The sequence below is a fragment of the Triticum urartu genome, chromosome 6A (genome assembly GCF_056163025.1).
Source record: "Triticum urartu cultivar PI428250 chromosome 6A, HENAU_Tu73, whole genome shotgun sequence".
Taxonomy (NCBI): domain Eukaryota; kingdom Viridiplantae; phylum Streptophyta; class Magnoliopsida; order Poales; family Poaceae; genus Triticum; species Triticum urartu.
Window position 1 is genome coordinate 579,186,404 of NC_141878.1, and position 18,401 is coordinate 579,204,804.

General features: G+C 43.2%; 1 long non-coding RNA gene across 1 annotated transcript; it reads right to left on the reverse strand.

Annotated features, from left to right (window-relative positions):
• Positions 1-3,830: 3,830 nt before the first annotated feature.
• On the reverse strand, positions 3,831-4,395 carry LOC147966595 (uncharacterized). Its single transcript, XR_015607812.1, has 2 exons — positions 4,270-4,395; positions 3,831-4,173 (listed from the first exon to the last, which is right to left on the reverse strand). It is a non-coding gene; the product is annotated as an uncharacterized LOC147966595 (long non-coding RNA).
• Between the last annotated feature and the right edge of the window lie 14,006 nt (positions 4,396-18,401).

Consider the following 18,401-nt stretch of genomic DNA (forward strand, 5'->3'; position numbering starts at 1 on the left):
CACGAACTCACGATCCAGTAGAGCTTCGAGGGAGAGTTTCGTCAGCACGACGGCGTGATGATGATGATGATGATGATGCTACCGGAACAAGGCTTCGCCTAAGCACCGCTACGATATAACCGAGGTGGATTATGGTGAAGGGGGGCACCGTACACGGCTAAAAGATCAATGATCAACTTGTGTGTCCATGGGATGCCCCCATCCCCCGTATATAAAGGAGTAGAGGAGGGGGAGGGCCGGCCCTCTCTATGGCGCGCCCTAGGGGAGTCCTACTCCCTCCGGGAGTAGGATTCCCCCCCTTCCAAATAGGAGTAGGAGAGGAAGGAAGGAGGAGAGAGGGAGGAAGGAAGGGGGGGCGGCCCCCTTCCCAATTCGGATTGGGCTTGGGGGCGCGCCTCCCTCTTTTCCCTTCCCTCTCCTCTATTCCACTAAGGCCCAATAAGGCCCATATACTCCCCGGGGGGTTCCGGTAACCTCCCTATACTCCGGAAAAATGCCTGAATCACTCGGAACCATTACGATGTCCAAATATAGGCTTCCAATATATCGATATTTACGTCTCGACCATTCCGAGACTCCTCGTCGTGTCTGTGATCAAATCCGAGACTCCGAACTACCTTCGGTACATCAAAACACATAAACTCATAATATCGATCGTCACCGAACGTTAAGCGTTCGGACCCTACGGGTTCGAGAACTATGTAGACATGACTGAGACATGTCTCCGGTCAATAACCAATAGCGGAACCTGGATGTTTATATCGGCTCCTACATATTTTACAAAGATCTTTATCGGTCAAACCGCATAACGGTATACGTTGTTCCCTTTGTCATCGGTATGTTACTTGCCCGAGATTCGATCGTCGGTATCTCAATACCTAGTTCAATCTCGTTACCCGCAAGTCTCTTTACTTGTTCCTTAATGCTACATCCCATAACTAACTCATTAGCTACATTGCTTGCAAGGCTTATAGTGATGTACATTACCGAGAGGGCCAAGAGATACCTCTCCGACAATCGGAGTGACAAATCCTAATCTTGATCCATGCCAACTCAACAAACACTATCGGAGACACCTGTAGAGCACCTTTATAATCACCCAGTTACGTTGTGACGTTTGGTAGCACACAAAGTGTTCCTCCGGTATTCGGAAGTTGCATGATCTCATAGTCATAGGAACATGTATAGTTATGGAGAAAGCAATAGCAACAAACTAAACGATCATCGTGCTAAGCTAACGGATGGGTCAAGTCAATCACATCATTCTCTAATGATGTGATCCCGTTAATCAAATAACCAGTGACACTCTGTTTGTCTATGTATTCACATATGTACTAAGTTTCCGATTAATACAATTCTAGCATGAATAATAAACATTCATCATGATATAAAAAAAATATAAATAACAACTTCATTATTGCTCTAGGGCATATTTCCTTCAAAAATATCAACATCCACACTATTAAACAAAAAAAGTATGGGAATTCATTCATGATGAATTTTAAAAATCGATTTCATATTACGGATTTTAATATATTTCTCTACAAATTTGATCAAACTTAAAAGGTTTGACTTTTCAAAAAAGTAATACATCTTATATTTTGAAACTGAGTAATTATTTTTTGGAGAAACCCAATAACACCAATGACGCACCAAAGCTCACCCAGCCCTTCTAGTTTCTGTTAAACTCGAGTTTACTTGTGATACCCAAGACTTGCAGCATGTGATTCCTCCTTCCAATCGAGTAGTGGCAGGAATTTCTATTAAATAATAACTAGCACTATATATCAGAATCATTTTCTTTACCGAATGTCATGTACTCCCTTGTTAAAGGCAAAAATGCACTCAGTAAACAGTTTATCTACGTACACTCGGCAAAAACAACTTTGTCAAGTTTTTTCTACGTACACTTTGCAAAGATATATTTTACCATGTGCTTAAGAAACACTCGGAAAAAAAGTTTATTTGAATTTGCATATATGACCAAAATATGAGATATGGATATAGACGCATTATAATGTGTTTATTCTGGTTCAGATGTTATTTTTTCTGGTTCAGATGTATATAGACGCATTATAAACGGATGGGGTATGTCATGGTGATAAATGGTTGGATGCATGCTGCTGACAAAGCATGCATACCACAACAGTTTCAATCGCCTAGGACAAGACCCCCCCCCCCCCCCCCCCCAAAAAAAAGGGTCAAAACAAAATAAATTTCATGTTCCTCTTTACAGCTGAAGAAATATAAAAACAAAATTGGGAGAAAGCAACCTACTTTTTCATGTTCCTCTTTACAGCTAAAAACCTCACACTCTGTTGTTTTCTTTGATACAAAGGTTGTATTTTATCTACTCAAAATGAAACACACACCTGGACTCTACATAAGTAAGATGCACACATGCAACACCAATGCGCAGACACAAAAAACGCCGGCAAAGAGTAAAGTCATACAATATCAAAGCTATGCCTAAGCAAGAAAAGAATAAAAATATATCGAAGCGATCAAAACAACAGTCAATAAACTACAATAACGACCATATGCGCACCAAGCTTGACACACTACTAAGGAAAAGCCTAGCAATAGCGCGGGTTTTGGGTGTATCAGTAGCGCGGGCGCCCGCGCTACTGATATGGCGTCACGGCTAACTTGTAGCAGTAACGCGTGTATAACCCTCGCTACTGCTACTTCTGATAGTAGTAGCGTGGTTGACGCCCGTGCTACTACTACTTAGCTGTAGAGCGGGTCAGTGCCCCGCGCTACTACTAACTAATTGGGAATTAAAAAAATTACATCCATGGTTGCTGCTGTTGGGCGTCATCGTCCTCTCCAACCATGGCTGCTGCTGGTCCTGGAGGGGATGAAGTTGTCCATGGTGATGGTGGCTCCCCACCCAACTCGTTCCCGCACCTCTCATCTTATGCTGCTACAAAAGAAGAGAAAATTATTTGAATGAGGAAGAGACAGATAGACAGGAGTAGGAGGAGGAACTCACTAGTGGCCGCCGAAGTTGGAGCCGATGCTCGAAACCTAGATGAAGCCCGGTGACCTGCTTCTGCTTGTCGTAGGACCCTTGACCATGGTGCTCGCATGTCCTCAGGAGGCCTTATCCCGGCGAGTAGGTGTAAGTGGCTACATCCATGGTGGATCTGGCCGCCGCCATGGACGATGCTCTGTTGGTTTCCCTCTCCTTCCAGCAGCGGAGAAGGACGAAGGAGGGGCCAGGGAGGGGGCTACGATGGGAGAGGAGGTTACCGAATTTGGGGATGGCGCCGAGGTGTGAGATCGGCGGCGGCGGTGGGTGAGGATGGAAATCACGGGTGGGAGGAGAAGGGGAATGGGAGAGTGTGGGAGAGAGGAGGGATTCGGCCGAGGATATGGGGACTTCACCTACCTTTTACTTAGTAGTAGCGAGGGGTATAAACCCGCGCTACTACTATCAACTTAGTAGTAGCACGGGTTCATACCCCTCGCTACTACTATGTCATGTCCGGGGGTGGAGGGCACGGTAGAGACTGCTTAGTAGCAGCGAGGGGTAAAAACCCGTGCTACTACTATCAACTTAGTATTAGCAAGGGGTAAAAACCCACGCTACTAGTAAGTAACAGTAGCGAGGGGTATAAACTCGCGCTACTAGTAAGCGTCTGCCTATAAGATTTTCCCTAGTAGTGACACCACAAGAATAACAAGGTTCTTCAACATCAACGCCTTCAGGAAAGGAACGACGCTCATTTACCATCCACATGCAAGCCACATAACAATTAATACAAACAAAACAAAAACATTTTTCAAGCATACAAATTTTATATCTACTTCATAATTTCAGATAATTCAAGAAGCAAGACCAAATTCATGACTCTCCATATGGCTTATGAGTGTACAACCTTGCTACTACACCATTTGTGATTTCGTCACTTTATTTGCTTAACACACTATCCTATATTAGCTAATTGGTACCCATTTGTTCATTATCATGGATGGTTGGAGCCGGATCTATGCATAACGTGCACTGGCACCCCTCAAGAACACACATGCTAGATTTGGTTTGCCTTGTACGTTTCACACATTTTTTTTCGCAAGTTTTGCTATCACATGGCTTTGTTGATGGGATAATTTTTTGCACACATGTGTAGAGTTTCATGCTATCATCCATTGATGCCTCCACTACCACATCTGCAAAATTTCACGATTAAGAAAAGGGACGGTCACAAGAAGACCATTATTTGTTGAGAGATTCCGAACAAATGCATTGCATGAACAAATGAGTACCTGATGCTAGCATGAGAAAGACCAGGGACAGAAGCAACATCTGGGTAGTCCTCATTTTAACTAGTGTTTGTGCTAAAGGAGCGAGTTGCAGATTATTGTGTGATATGTAAGTTCTAAGAAAGAACAAACGAAATGGCAAGCCTATTTTATAGTGCATCTACCACATTAAACTATGGATTTTGTGAGATTTGCCAAATTAATAGCAACTATGTAAATTAATATATAATTTTAATATAATTATTTATTTTATTTGGTGAGATGTACCAAATTAATAGTCATCTATTTATTTTATCTGGTAAGATGTAGCACATTAACAGTAATCAAGAAATTATGTTTATTTGATTCGGTGACATGTACCAAATTAATAGTCATCAATATGTTCTGTTTATTTGATTTGGTGAGATGTGCCAAATTAATAGTCATCAATAAATTGTATTTATTTGATTTGATGAGATGTACCAAATTAATAGTCAACGAGTGAAGATATATATTCATATATTTTATTTATTTTGACGACGGATGAGCATTCCAAGCCACTAGTAATCACGTAAATGCAAATGCACCGAGAAAATGCATGGAATTTATTCTACATATACAAAAGGAATTTTTTTTCATGCCCCTGGTTTCTTAGTTTTGCTCAGTTTTGTCCTACCCAACTAACATCCCTCACTTTCCCCTCCACTACTCATCCCACACTCAAAAATGCCCAAAACGAAGCCTTGTCGTCAGGTCAAATTAAGTGGAACGGAACAAATGAACTGAAAGAACCAAAAAAAGACAAAATCACTGATTTCGGTGAAAAATGGTCTTATTTCGGTGTAATGGTTTCCATCGCAACTATGATTTTGTCTTCCTTTTTTTTTGTTCTTTCAGTTCATTTGTTCCGTTCCACTTTAATTATCCAGAACATGCTCTTTGCATAGCCGAGGCTTGCATAGTTGCATTAAAAGTTATTGTTGCCAGTTTACTGCTGCAAGAGTTTCCCTCTACTTGCAGTTCCGCAGAGATGCTACGTCAGGAACAAGGATGTCAAAGGCAATGGCGGGTGCCATCAAGGAGGAGCAGCGAGCTCTGTTTCCTTGCATAGCGAGTAGTGAAAACCCACCATGTGGGTACTGTCGGGAAGCAACATTTGTTTATATCTGCAGTGTATTTTCGGTTGGAATCTTGAATTTTCCGAGACTGGATTTTGTACCGGGTCAATTAGAATGTGTAGCCGAAATTGTGCATATGCCGTCTTATCCTAGGGTGACCATGGCGATGTATGAAGTTAGTCTGAGACCTGCACGAACAATCCCCTCGTCACTTTCATCATGGCCACTGAAGCAGATTTCTTCGTTGGATATCTTCCCAGGCATTATTGAAGAGGACTCTGTCAAGCCTGGCCATAACTGTGCGCTCTTGCTGATTGCACCAAGTGAACCGCCGACCCATCACCAGCATAACATGCAGCCCCAGCCTGTTAATAGTGTGCCTGAATTTCGACATGAGTCTTCTGTTACCCCTCCCAGAGCTGCGCTCTTCCTCAGAAATGGTCAAGTTGAAGTCACCGTTCAAGATCCAAGGCGTGTGTACATGCTCTCCAAACTGTACCAGATGCTCTAGGAATCGCAATTTCTCGTCGTCCCCCTGAGGTCCATAAACAGAGGTAACCATCCATTCCTTACCGTCTTCGAGGGATAAAACCTTGGCAGAGATCATGAATTCATCTTTCTGAATGTTAGACAGCCGCAGCTTCTCCGACTTCCATGCCAACAGAATACCACCTCTCGTACCTTCTGCCGGAAGAAAATCAAAACCATCAAATGCTGGGCCCAGGGTCTCACAAACCACCGCAGCATCAATTTGTGCCATTTTAGATTCTTGAAAACAGACTAGAGATATGTTAAGGGACTGGGAGAACAGTCTGATCGAGCACTTAGTTCTAATATATCTGATCACACGCCTTTGATGATCTCTTGTTCGGCGAGCTGTCCTCGGGCTAGGCGTTTCAAGTTTGAAAACTTTTGGTGCAAACTTCCTGGTTTCATGGAGGTGGTGAGCGAAACGTGGAATCAAGAAGTATTTGGTAGTGACCCTATGAAGATCCTCAACATCAAGCTACATCGCACGGCCAAGGCATTAAGGAAGTGGGGTCAGAAGAGTATGAGTCAGCTTCATCTCCAGTTCCTTATGGCTAGTGAGCTCATTTTGCGCCTTGACGCTGCGCAAGAAACCAGACCCCTCTCGGAAAACCTGAAAGCGTTCCTCAAGGGCAAATGCTTGGCTTTCGCATCTCTGGAACGAGTTCGCCTGAGACAGCGTGCGAGGGTCCGAGACCTGCACGAGGGTGATGCCAACTCTAAATACTTCCACATGAAAGCTAATGGGAGACGCCGTAAACACCTGATCCCGTGCCTTAAGTACGGTGACAGGACAGCCACGGCTAGTGAGGACAAGTTGGTCATGGCAAGACAATTCTTTAGTAAGCTGATGTGCGCGCCGGAACAGAGAAGTCATTCTATCCGCCTGGATGCTTTACACTTGGGTCGGCTTACACCGGAGATGGCTACAGCCTTGGAAGCTCCCTTCACAGAGGAAGAGATTAAGAAGGTAATTATGGACATGCCCTCGGATAGGGCACCAGGACCGGATGGGTTCTCCGGGCTTTTCTACAAGGTCTGTTGGGAGGTCATTGGCCAAGATTTTATGGCTGTCATGAGGGCTCTATATGATGGCAGATTCCACTCCTTCAGTGATCTGAATTCATCAATTATCACGCTCCTTCCAAAGAAAGCTGATTCCCTCGAGGTGAGCGAATTCAGACCGATTAATCTCATTCATGGAGCTGCCAAGATATTTGCCAAGGTGCTTGCGGTGCGTGTAGCTCCCTCCCTACCGGTTCTCATCTCGCAGGCCCAGAGCGCGTTCATCTGCAAGCGGAACATGCATGAGAACTTCAAGTTTGTGCGCAATACGGCTCGTTGGCTGCACCAAAAGCGCAAGCAAGCAATCTTGATGAAGATCGACATATCCAAAGCTTTTGATACTTTGTCATGGGAGTTCCTACTTGAGGTTTTGAGGAAAAGAGGATTTGGCAGAAGATGGTGCTCTTGGATTTGTGGCCTTCTATATACGGCATCATCCTCTGTGCTAGTCAATGGTGAATTGTGCCAGCCATTTGCACTTGGCCAAGGGGTTAGGCAAGGAGATTCCTTATCGCCTACTCTGTTTATTCTTGCCATGGACACATTACACAGCATGCTACAGTGGGCGGTGCAGAACAAGCTTCTGGCTGAGATTGGCTGTAACCCACGCATGCCGAGGGTATCTATATTTGCAGATGACGCGGTGTTGTTCTTCACACCATTGCACTCGGATCTCCAGGTCATCTCTAGTATTCTACATATATTTGGTGAGGCCACGGGCCTGAAGATCAATTTACAGAAGAGTACAATCACAACCATTCGATGCGACGAGGCCAGGGCAGCGGCAGTGGAGGGACACTTCCAATGCAGGAGACAACAGTTCCCCATCCTTTACCTGGGTCTTCCTCTGTCCATTTTCAGGTTGCAGCGGCAGGACCTTCTTCCTCTCATAGACAAATTCTCGGGAAAACTGAAAGGTTGGAAACCAAGGATGCTTGCTACTGCGGGCCGTCTGACTCTCACCCGATCAGTGCTCATGGCCCTGCCGATCCACCTTATGTCCGTCTTACCTTTGCCGGCATGGGCCATCAAGATTATAAACAGACGATGCCGCAGTTTTGTTTGGAAAGGGGAAGAGGAGATAAATGGGGGCCACTGTCTCTTGCCATGGGCTAGAGTATGTTCACCTTTGGAGGCAGGCGGGCTCGGAATTATTAATCTAAAATGGTTCGGTTGGGCCCTTAGATGCAAATGGCCGTGGCTGCAGTGGGACGCCGAGGAGAGACCGTGGCAGCTTATTCCTGAATCCATGGAGAAGGAAGTCCAGGCCATGTTCAGCGCGGCCTGCAGAATCAGTCTTGGGGACGGGAAATCCGCACGGTTCTGGACGGATAATTGGCTCCCGGATGGACGCTCTATTGCTGCTATGGCACCTGCGTTGTTCTCCTTTGTCAAGACGAAGGGGGGGACAATGAGAACAGTAAGCGAGGCTTTGCATGGCCAGGCCTGGATAAGAGATATATCTGGAGGTTTATCGCTTATCGCCATGGCACAATATCTGCAGATTTGGGAGATTGTTCAGGCCACTTCACTGACGGACGGAATCAGAGACCGGGCGATATGGAAGTTGACACATAATTTCCAATTCTCAGTTAAGAGCGCTTACCAACTAGTCTTCATGGGGAACACTAACTTTGCTTGTTACAAGCCAATCTGGAAATCCAAGGCACCCCCTCGATGCAAATTCTTCATGTGGCTTGCAGTACATCAACGGTGTCTGACTGCGGACAACCTGGAGAGAAGGAGCTGGCCTTCCAATGGCATTTGCCCTCTGTGCAAATCACAACCGGAAACATGCTTACATCTTTTTATGCACTGCAACTACACCAAGCTACTTTGGCGTCGCTTTAGAGCTTGGACGAGAGCTGATTTTCTTATCCCGGATGCTACCTTCAGCTCCACGGAGGAATGGTGGCTGCAGGCCAGGGCGGCTATCCCGAAATCATTCAGGAGAAACTTCGACACGGTTACCATCCTTATACACTGGAGGATTTGGAAGGAAAGAAAGATTTTTGACACTGTGGACAGTTCGGTGGACAGGGTGAGGGACCTGATCCTAGAGGATATCAATGTCTGGAGGGCTGCGGGGTGTATTGCTGACCTGCCGTCGTGAATGCATTTCTCCTTCTTCAGTGTATAGTTTTTCAGTGGTCTTTGTCTTGGGATAGCTATATTCCTGATGTACTATCCCCGTTGGATGTAACCTGATGTACTACCCTTCTATTTTCTCACCTAATAAAATTCGGCCGCCGGCCCTTCGAAAAAAAAAAGATTTCTTCGTTGGAGCTGGGATCAACGTGGTGCTACCTCATCGATGGAATGAGGAACACCGGAGGATAGGTCTTGTCTGAATATCTTCCGGTGTACAGAGACAGATTCATGTTAGCAACCTGAAAAGCAGCAATATAGGGTACCATAAGAAAGCTCGCAAATATATATGGTGTGGCATAATTTGTTTGCTTGTCTGTAGGAGCAACATAGATGCTATCCTTTAGCCTCTGAAACTTATGGACTAAGTAGGAGAACAGTACTTGTGGTATCAAATCAGGTCCATTTCTTTTGATCTGGTATCCACTGAAGGCTGTGCATATATTAATTATTATCTTGGAGGTCCAACATACTGAAAAATGCGGACGCACTTACTGAATTTTCAGTGGCACACACAATGCGGATGAGTGGTACACGAGAGATCCAATTACATAACTTCTATAGTATCATGACAGTAGCAGCTACTGCATGCAAAACAGATTGACAGGCACACATTTCCTGCATCTGGAATAACCTGAACGTTTTCCTCTTTAGTTGTCAGCTAATTGATTTGCTGAAGATCTTACCAGAAATTTTTTATCCATTGATGCAGAGGCGGGGGTCATCCTCCTTTTCTAAAAAAAAAGATAGTGAAACTATGACTATTGAGTCATCTCTAAGGTTGAGAACATAACTTTATGTAAGTTTACTGATCTTTGCTTAAAATTTAAGCTTTGATCATTTAACTGAAGATTCTTTTTTTTTTTTGCCAAATTTTAGCTAAGATTCAGTGGATATCAAACCTACATCATAGATGATACGAAAAGAATATCAAGCATGCTATTTCTCAGTAGAGAAAGGAATAGTATAGCATTTATGTATGCACTCAGATTTTGTCCAAACTATTCCATGTTATCCCAGAGGTCAATTTGCCAAGGGCGACGCACTGGTCCCTGCTCAACCATCCATTCAGCCACTGCTTCAGAAGATAGATGGATGGACCCTGAAATGGACAATGTAACAGCGTTCTCAAGGAAAAGATGGCACAACGCAGTACCGGGTGAGTGCAACACATCACAGGATCTGAATCAGGGTGGTAGTGTGCATGAGCTCACTGCATTTCAGCTTGCTCCCCACTTGAGGTGGAGTGGTAAGGCTCCTTTGGGATCCAAGTCGGCACCGGGTCAGTCGACTGTACGCGAGGCGCAAGAGCGTCACTGGCGCCTCGGTGGATCCATTGACCCGGTGATTCAGCTTGGATGAGGGCAATACGACAGTGGGTTCAGTCAGCAAATGGTTTGTGTTTGTGGGTGCAACTGTGTGAAATGGATTGGGATGCAACGAAATTCAGAAAGCAGCAGAAGTGCACTGCATTCTTATCTTTCTGAAGAAAGTGTGTTCACTGCTGCATGATTAATTATTGGGATGGTCTCAATGCAATATTACGTGTCAGATAGTGGTGTATTCTTATGAGAGTACCAGATGGATGCCATGCTTACCTGACAGGTGGAAATTCTGCATAGTAGCTTTATCACTGCATGGAATGCAGCTTTCCTCTGAATGAAACATGCTGAATTATGATCAGAGGAAGAAATTATGTTCCAGACCATGAAACCCATGGCTACTCTGAAGAAATCATAGCAAAAAACAGAGACCGGATGACTAAGGAGTGTGCATCTTTTCATCTGGATTGTATGACTACCATCAACTCAATTTTGTTTTCTCCAACTGGTACGTGCATAAATAAGCTCAGCAACTTTCTCTTGATCATTGTATATAAAAAAGGTCAACTGCTTTAGTGCATGAGCTCCTTTTTTCCTGAAAAATAATACTCAAATGTTCAAAATATTATATATGGATATATGATATGTCACCAACAGTTTCAGTCGCCTAGGACAAGATCCCCCAGGGTCAGCACACTGTAAATGACCAAAGCGTTTCCGGCAAAATCTTGGCCTCCATCTCAAGGCATGGACACATCCGTCGCAAATCTGACCATCGGTCCGCGTCGCCGCATAGCAATAACTAAATTTCCACCAAAAATACAAAATATAAAAATTAAGCAGCTTTTTTCGTGCTCATCTTTACAGCTGAAAACCTCTCTGTTGGGCCCCTTTTCCGTGTTCCATCAGATCAGCAAAAATGTGAGGAGCAGAGGCAAACGGCACCTCCTAGGTTGGGAGACGTCAGCCTCCACCCAAGGCTAATCTTGCCCACTCAATTAATTAGGGGAGCTAATCAAGTCCAATCCCTGTCTGAAACTCACCACAGCGGCTTGCAAAATTTAAATTTTGCAGTGTATTTTCTCCACCGTGCAGATCAAATCAGCAGATTATTTGTGATCAAAATGGGTTTCTTTTAAAGCATGGAGGGTCAAAAGTAAGTTTGGAAATTCAGAAATCTATGTGACAGAGACCTGCTTATGCATGTCCACTGTCGATTATTTTCCATGCTTTGCAGCAACCATTTATTGATTGGTAGTATCTCTGCGCACACGTACCTGTGCACATCCCACTTAATGGGGTTTTGGTGCATATACATTTATGCATCATCATCTACCATTTTATTTTCTAAAAAAATATCAACACCTACTTTGTAATAACTGGATGTGTGCATTTTTAAGCACACAAGCCGCAAGAGCTACTTTTGTACTACCCCCTATCAAAATATAAGACATTTTTGGACACCGTCATAAAGTCCAAAAATGTCTTATATTAAGTTACGAAGGTATTGTTATCTAAAATAAATTTGGTTGATATATCATATACATGTGCAGTGGGACATATGCGGAGATTTCTTTTGAATCACAGGCTCCATGTAGACTTTTGAAAAGAAAAATAAAATAATCAGATTTCGAAGTTTCAAAAGAAAACTGAAAAACACACGTAAATAGGGATGGTTACATCTCTGTTAATCTTCATGATGAAATATGTTTATGTGCTATCCCGCAAAGAAAAGTAAGCTACCGGAAAGTCCATGATTTTTTTATAGCTCACACCAAATTAAATGTATCAACTGTGCATCATCATCTACTATTTTTTCCTGGAAAATAAAATTACCATCAACTCTTATGAGCGGCAATTCGCTCCACTCATGTTATATATATGTGCAGTGGTTTTATTTCCAAGTCATGTTCATTGGGACATAAGGCTATGTTTGTAATACTATGATATGGATAGGCAGAGCTTTCGCCATGCGTTTAGAAAAACTTTAGAAAAATAAGTGATCTTAAAGCAAACATAAAAGGAATGTGGCCGAAAGTAGGCAAATGTGCCAAAGAATGATAGCCTTGGATTAGGGAAACCCCACTCACGCGATCTTCTTTTCTCGAACGAAAAAGCCAAATTCAGTTACCATTTCAGTCGCATTTACACGCCTTTTGCAGAAAAAAAAAGAGTACGCCAAAAATTTAGTACAATTGCTAAAAAAGCCTGAATCACTAGTTTGGTCCCAGCTAAAATTTCTTTCTTGTACACGACACAATACCTATCACTTCCAGCTTTTCCTAATTAAAGCACATATAGATATAGCAATGGCATCACTCGTTCGTAAACCCTTCATGTTAAGTTAGGAACTAATGATACGTAATTCACTTGATTAGCGAATATGCAAAATTTAGACATTCCGTCTCAATTTGGTTGTACCAGCAACTTATGGTGTGAACAAACCGGTGGTTTGACAAAGCTGGCAAAGGGATGAATTCGTCCTGTTATCATCTTCAAGTCGTTTTTTATTTGCTCATAGCTGCTTGCAGAAATGTATGAAACTCTCCCAGATCCATGCGCATTTATGCAGATAAAATTCTGAAATGCCGCACGTTCCTTTTTCTTTTCGCACATCCTTTCAGTAGTGCCTTCTGATGCAAATCTATCGAGATCTTTGATCCGCGCCACTTACTAAGTTTAGGTGGTGCACATGTTCTATAACATGCGAGTATAATGTGAGCAAAAGACAGTTAAACTTGAGGCAGCCACGATAAGCTTTAGCCAGCACGGATCATTTTCACTAAATAGAGCACGTTGGTTACAAAACTTAGAACAAGACACACATACAAGAAAGAACAAGGGGAGCATAGAAAGAAAACCAGAAACGAGGTATGCCTAGCGACACCCCTAAGCCTTATATTTGGCAACCACCATCAGGGAAATAAACCGAGAAGAATAGGAAGGAATATTGTTGGATTGGTTGAAAAGAACCCTCATGTCCGGAAAACAAGGAGAAAATGTCACTAGCTTTCCCAGTGATCATTAATACACCTTGAAGAGCTAGGAGAGTCACAGCCACCCTCGACCCTCTAGGCCCCATCGCGACACCAAGATCTGGCGCTGACGGGCAATGCTCTACCGAGATGACCACCGCACACCCTCTTGGCCTCGAATTCTACAACCATCACCAAATGAGCAAACCCAGGCACCATGTGAGGCAACGAGAACCTCATACGCCACTGAAGGACATAGATCACTGAGACCTCGATGCTGATAAAAACATCCCTCAAAGGGGTCAACCATTGATGCGGGCTGGACCTAAGAACTTATCTTGTCACGGAGATGCAAAGCACTTCCTCTGCCACCACCCATGGACTTCATACCAACCAACCAGGCTCCAACCGAGGCGTCAAACATCCAATAATAGATCATTTGGCTCCAAGACAATGCCCCTAAGGAGGTAAGGACATCGATGACACCGTCGTCATCCTATTCGGATGCAGGATATGAGACTTTTGCTCGGAGCACCCATGGGAAGGAAGAGATGCATAAGATTCACGACAACGCCTTCAAGAAGAAAGGATGCCCCCTAAGCGTCGTCGTCATTGGTGCCGACAAGCCAACACAAGGCTTTAGCCTGTAAAATCGCATCTCCAAACCCATTGAACCATGTCGGTCGCCGAGTCCGCCAATGCCTGAGCATGACCTCGTCAACCCTTCGACCTTCCTCAGAAGCTAGCAAAAGCTATGTGAAGCCGCCGCCACCACACAAGATAGATGCATCTTATAACTGATGGGTGTGATGCACACCCATAGCTGGATGTTTCCCGCCAGCTCTGGAGCAAGCCAAATTCACTGCCTTCCAAGGATGGAGACCTCGGGCAGCACAAAGAGGGGCTGCCGGCGCTCTCCACCGAGCGGTCTTAAGGCGTGATCAATGTCTCTCGTCGGAACCGAAGACCAAAACTACACCAGGTGGTCGGAGCGCAGTGGCGCCTCCCTGCCCACGCGTGTTCGAATCCTACAGTTTGCATATGTGTGTACTCTTCTTAATGAGAAAGCCACAGGGCCTCCTCCCCCTGTTGGTCTAGTTTACGCCACCACCCTTCCCCCACCTGCCATGACACGGCTGTGCGCCTAGATAAATAGTACAGTAGTGTCCTAACACCATTCATACTGTCTACTTGTCTTTTGTTACAGGACACACATTATTAGTTTTGTAATTTTCTTTGTCGTCCTCATGTTACACCATTGCTCTTCACTTGAGTATAGATGGAATCTTTCCATTTGTAAAGGGGATCTTTCCATATGCAAAGGGAATCTTACTAAAAGGATAGTGCATTGTCAACAAATCAAATTTAAACCAACTTTTGGTTGTCATTAGACAAACTAGCAAGTACCACAACAACAAAAATGCTCTTCACTTGAGCAATCTTTGATGGAACCTTTTCATACGTAGAGGGAATCTTTCTATGCGTAAAAAGGATCTTTCCATACTGAAAGGGGTCTTACTAAAAGGATAGCACATTGTCAACAAATCAAATTAAACCAAATTTTGGTTGTCACTAGACAAAGTCCCTGGTAACATGACAAGAAAAGATCGCGTCATTTGAAAACAATGTTGTTTTGTCTCACCAACAAGCGTTCTACACCCTACTGCTTGTCAGGTTGTGTCAGCCTCGCATTTTGCATTGTCTTCCAAGTTTACACATACTTGAAATGTTGCTGAGCTAATCTCTCATGTCACTGGGGAAGAACAAACCAGTTGTGTAGACGAAGCTTGTATACTTGTTCAAATCTGACAATGCATCAAAATTATCTAGTGACATGGCGAAAATTGAGCAACACTTACCCGAAATATGCAACGTACACTAACACATCAAGTAAGAGTTAAAACCCAATCGGACTTTGTTAATTGTGTAGGTACGCATGAACCAGTAAGAGGCTGCCATTTGAATTTGACTTTTGTTACCTATGTAGGGATGAACCACTAACAAGAGGTTAAATACCAATAAGAGGAAGGTGCTTTCCAGTTGCCTTTTCATGTTGTGTAGGCATGATCCTGTAAGAGGTTCGAATTCTAGTTTGGCTTTTTTTTCTTCTTGTGAAGCATGAACCAATAAGAGCATGCCTTAGGAGATAGTTGTACAATGTAGGATTCCAATGTTCTTTCTATTCTGGGAATTGAAATCATAGAACAAATGTTGCTCGACAATGTCGGTGGTAGGTAGGATGGTTCCTATCAAGAATGTTTTCTAATTGTACAAACAAACTCTTTACAGGTTCAGTTTTTTGTTTCGCTAATCGGCTCAAATTGACAAAATACTAGTATATCTAAGATTGTTGAGTTGCTTAGACCCGTTTTTTAACAATCTAGGTAGAGGGTGTGCTTAACTTATTAGACGTCGAACATAACATTCATCATCAGAGACCCGAATAAAGATGGAACCACACGCCACCAGTGGATCAGAGGTCGAATAAAGATGGAACCACGTGCCACCAGTGGATCAGAGATCGTGGTATACACTGAGGTGGCTCTGTCCCCCTATGTTGAACCAAGAAGAAGAAACACACAATACAACCCTTCGACAAGTGTATCGATGACCTACTACTGTAGGTGCACCGACGTCACAAACCCTCCAACATGCTCCTCGCTAGAGATTGTTCTCGAAACAGGCTTTCGCCCCGCTTTATAGATAAAGCATATGTCCATACAACCACATCTCAAGCACAGTCATAAAAGAGAAATGCTTGGGCCACAGCACAAAGACACCCAAATGAAAGAAGAAGAAACAAAAAGGCCTCCAGGGGCAAGCTACGAAACATGCGAGCGGTCAGAGAGCCGACGCGCGGTAGACACCAGGGCGTCCGGGACTAGCTAAAGTCGATCACAATCCCTCACTAGAGATTGTGGGTGCGGTTTTATCCTATTCTAGCTCATACTACAAGTATGCTCCCACTGAGAAGTTTTGCATGCTATCTAAAAGATCTGCGGTAGTTGCTAAAGGCATATTTTTCGGTTCAAGAAAAAAGGGCTAAGATCCTCATGTCTTATGCCACTTCAGGCTCAAACGATGTGCAACCAAACACGCCTTTAGTTTCCGTAAGTTACCTATTTGTTTTGTTACACTAATTCTATCCATAGTACCAGCTAACACATGGTCACACGTATATGAGTTGAAATCAGCACAGCCCACACACTACTAATGAGTAATGGTGCATGAATTAACCAACCATTTCTCTCTCTCTCTCTCTCTGCTTCGGCCAGTGTCTTGCATGCCAGGTGGTATATGTTCAAGTTTAATCAAGATATCCCTACAAGCATCGTCATGAGGCTTTATGGTTTGTGCTCAGTGACATGGTATCCTCCTGAAACGGATCAAGAAGAGAATATTCTGCCAAAATACCACAATCATGTGTTCTACCCGTGCACACTTTGACTCAGATTGCAAACTGATTTTTATCTTGGCAGGACTCAAAAAGAGAGGGAAAAAGATCCAGAATGCATACTAGACGTGACGAAGAAGAAGTTCCAATAGCCCGACACATGTTCTTACGTTTGTTATCATCGTGCTCAAACAGCGAAAGCAAGATTCCACACTTTCAGTTATATTTCTACACGGTTCATGCAATTGTGCGCATTTCTATATGCAGAGCCGGAAGGTGCCTGATTTCCTCATGAAGTATACCAAGAAGAGAATATTAATTCTACCAAAATGCCACAATCATATGTTGTGCACGCTGGCTCGAGTACCAATTGATTTTAATCTTGGTATGACTCAAAAGTGGGAAAAAGATTACAGGATGCATGAAGAAAGAGAAGTTTTCTATGCACATATTCTTGCGTTTTCGGTCCTCGTGCTCAATCAGCTCAAACAAGATTCACATACTTTTAGTTATATTTTTACACGGTTCATGTGGTCGTGTGGATTTATATGGAGAAGTGGAACATACCAAGAAGAGAATATTCCTTTTTAGCAAAATATCATAATCATGTGTAGTGCCCGTGCACACTGGCTCGACTGCCAACAGATATTCATCTTGGGGAACTAAAAAAGAGAGGAAAAACATTACAGAAAGCATGCTAGACATGACAAAAGAGGAGTTTCTAGGGCATGACACCTGCTCTCATGTTGATGTTGTCAAGTATCGCACTCAATCAGCCAAAGCACGGTTTCATACCTTCAGGGTCTCATTGATTCGTAGGATTCCCAAAACACATGAATATGAAAAACATATGATTGCAATGTCACATCCATTTGAATCATACAGATTTGTTTGATTGCATCACAGAAAAAAAAATCAAGAGGTTTGAGTGGATACTAAAATTCCTATGGAATGTAGTACAAAGGATGCCTCAGGAGGAAAAGTTCTATAGGATTCAATCCTACAAATCAAACTATTAATGTAGAAAAAAAATCTTAAGGATACCAATCCTTCAAAATCCCTATAAAAATATTTTGAATCAAAGAAGCCCTTAGTGTGCGGATGTGTGCATCTTCCAAAGCTAAGGCGGACGGTGAAATATAATAGTCATTTCATTACATGTGATTGAGATTATTAAAGTGTCACGCGGCCGCAGCATCAAGTGTCGTCTGAAAATCGGGCACGAGGTGTCTGCGGCAGAGTAGTTCCGTCTACGAAATGTAGTAGAAAATATTTCATAGGAGAAATTCCTATAAGATCCAATCCTATGAATCAAAAGACCAATGTGAAAAAAATTCTAAGGATTTCAATCCTTAGAATATCCTATAAATTTCTTCGGATCAAATTAGCCTTGACTAGATGACTTATGCACAACAAATATGTATTTTAATGATCTAAACACTTTTATATTAGTTTACAGAGAAAGTACATATGATATTAACACATGACGTCGCCTGTCACATGACACGTACGCACATATACAGAGACGACACGAGTTGGTTGTGGCTACGGTTGCAGCCAGATCATCACTGGTACAACTAGTAAGTATACCGCTAAATTAGAATGT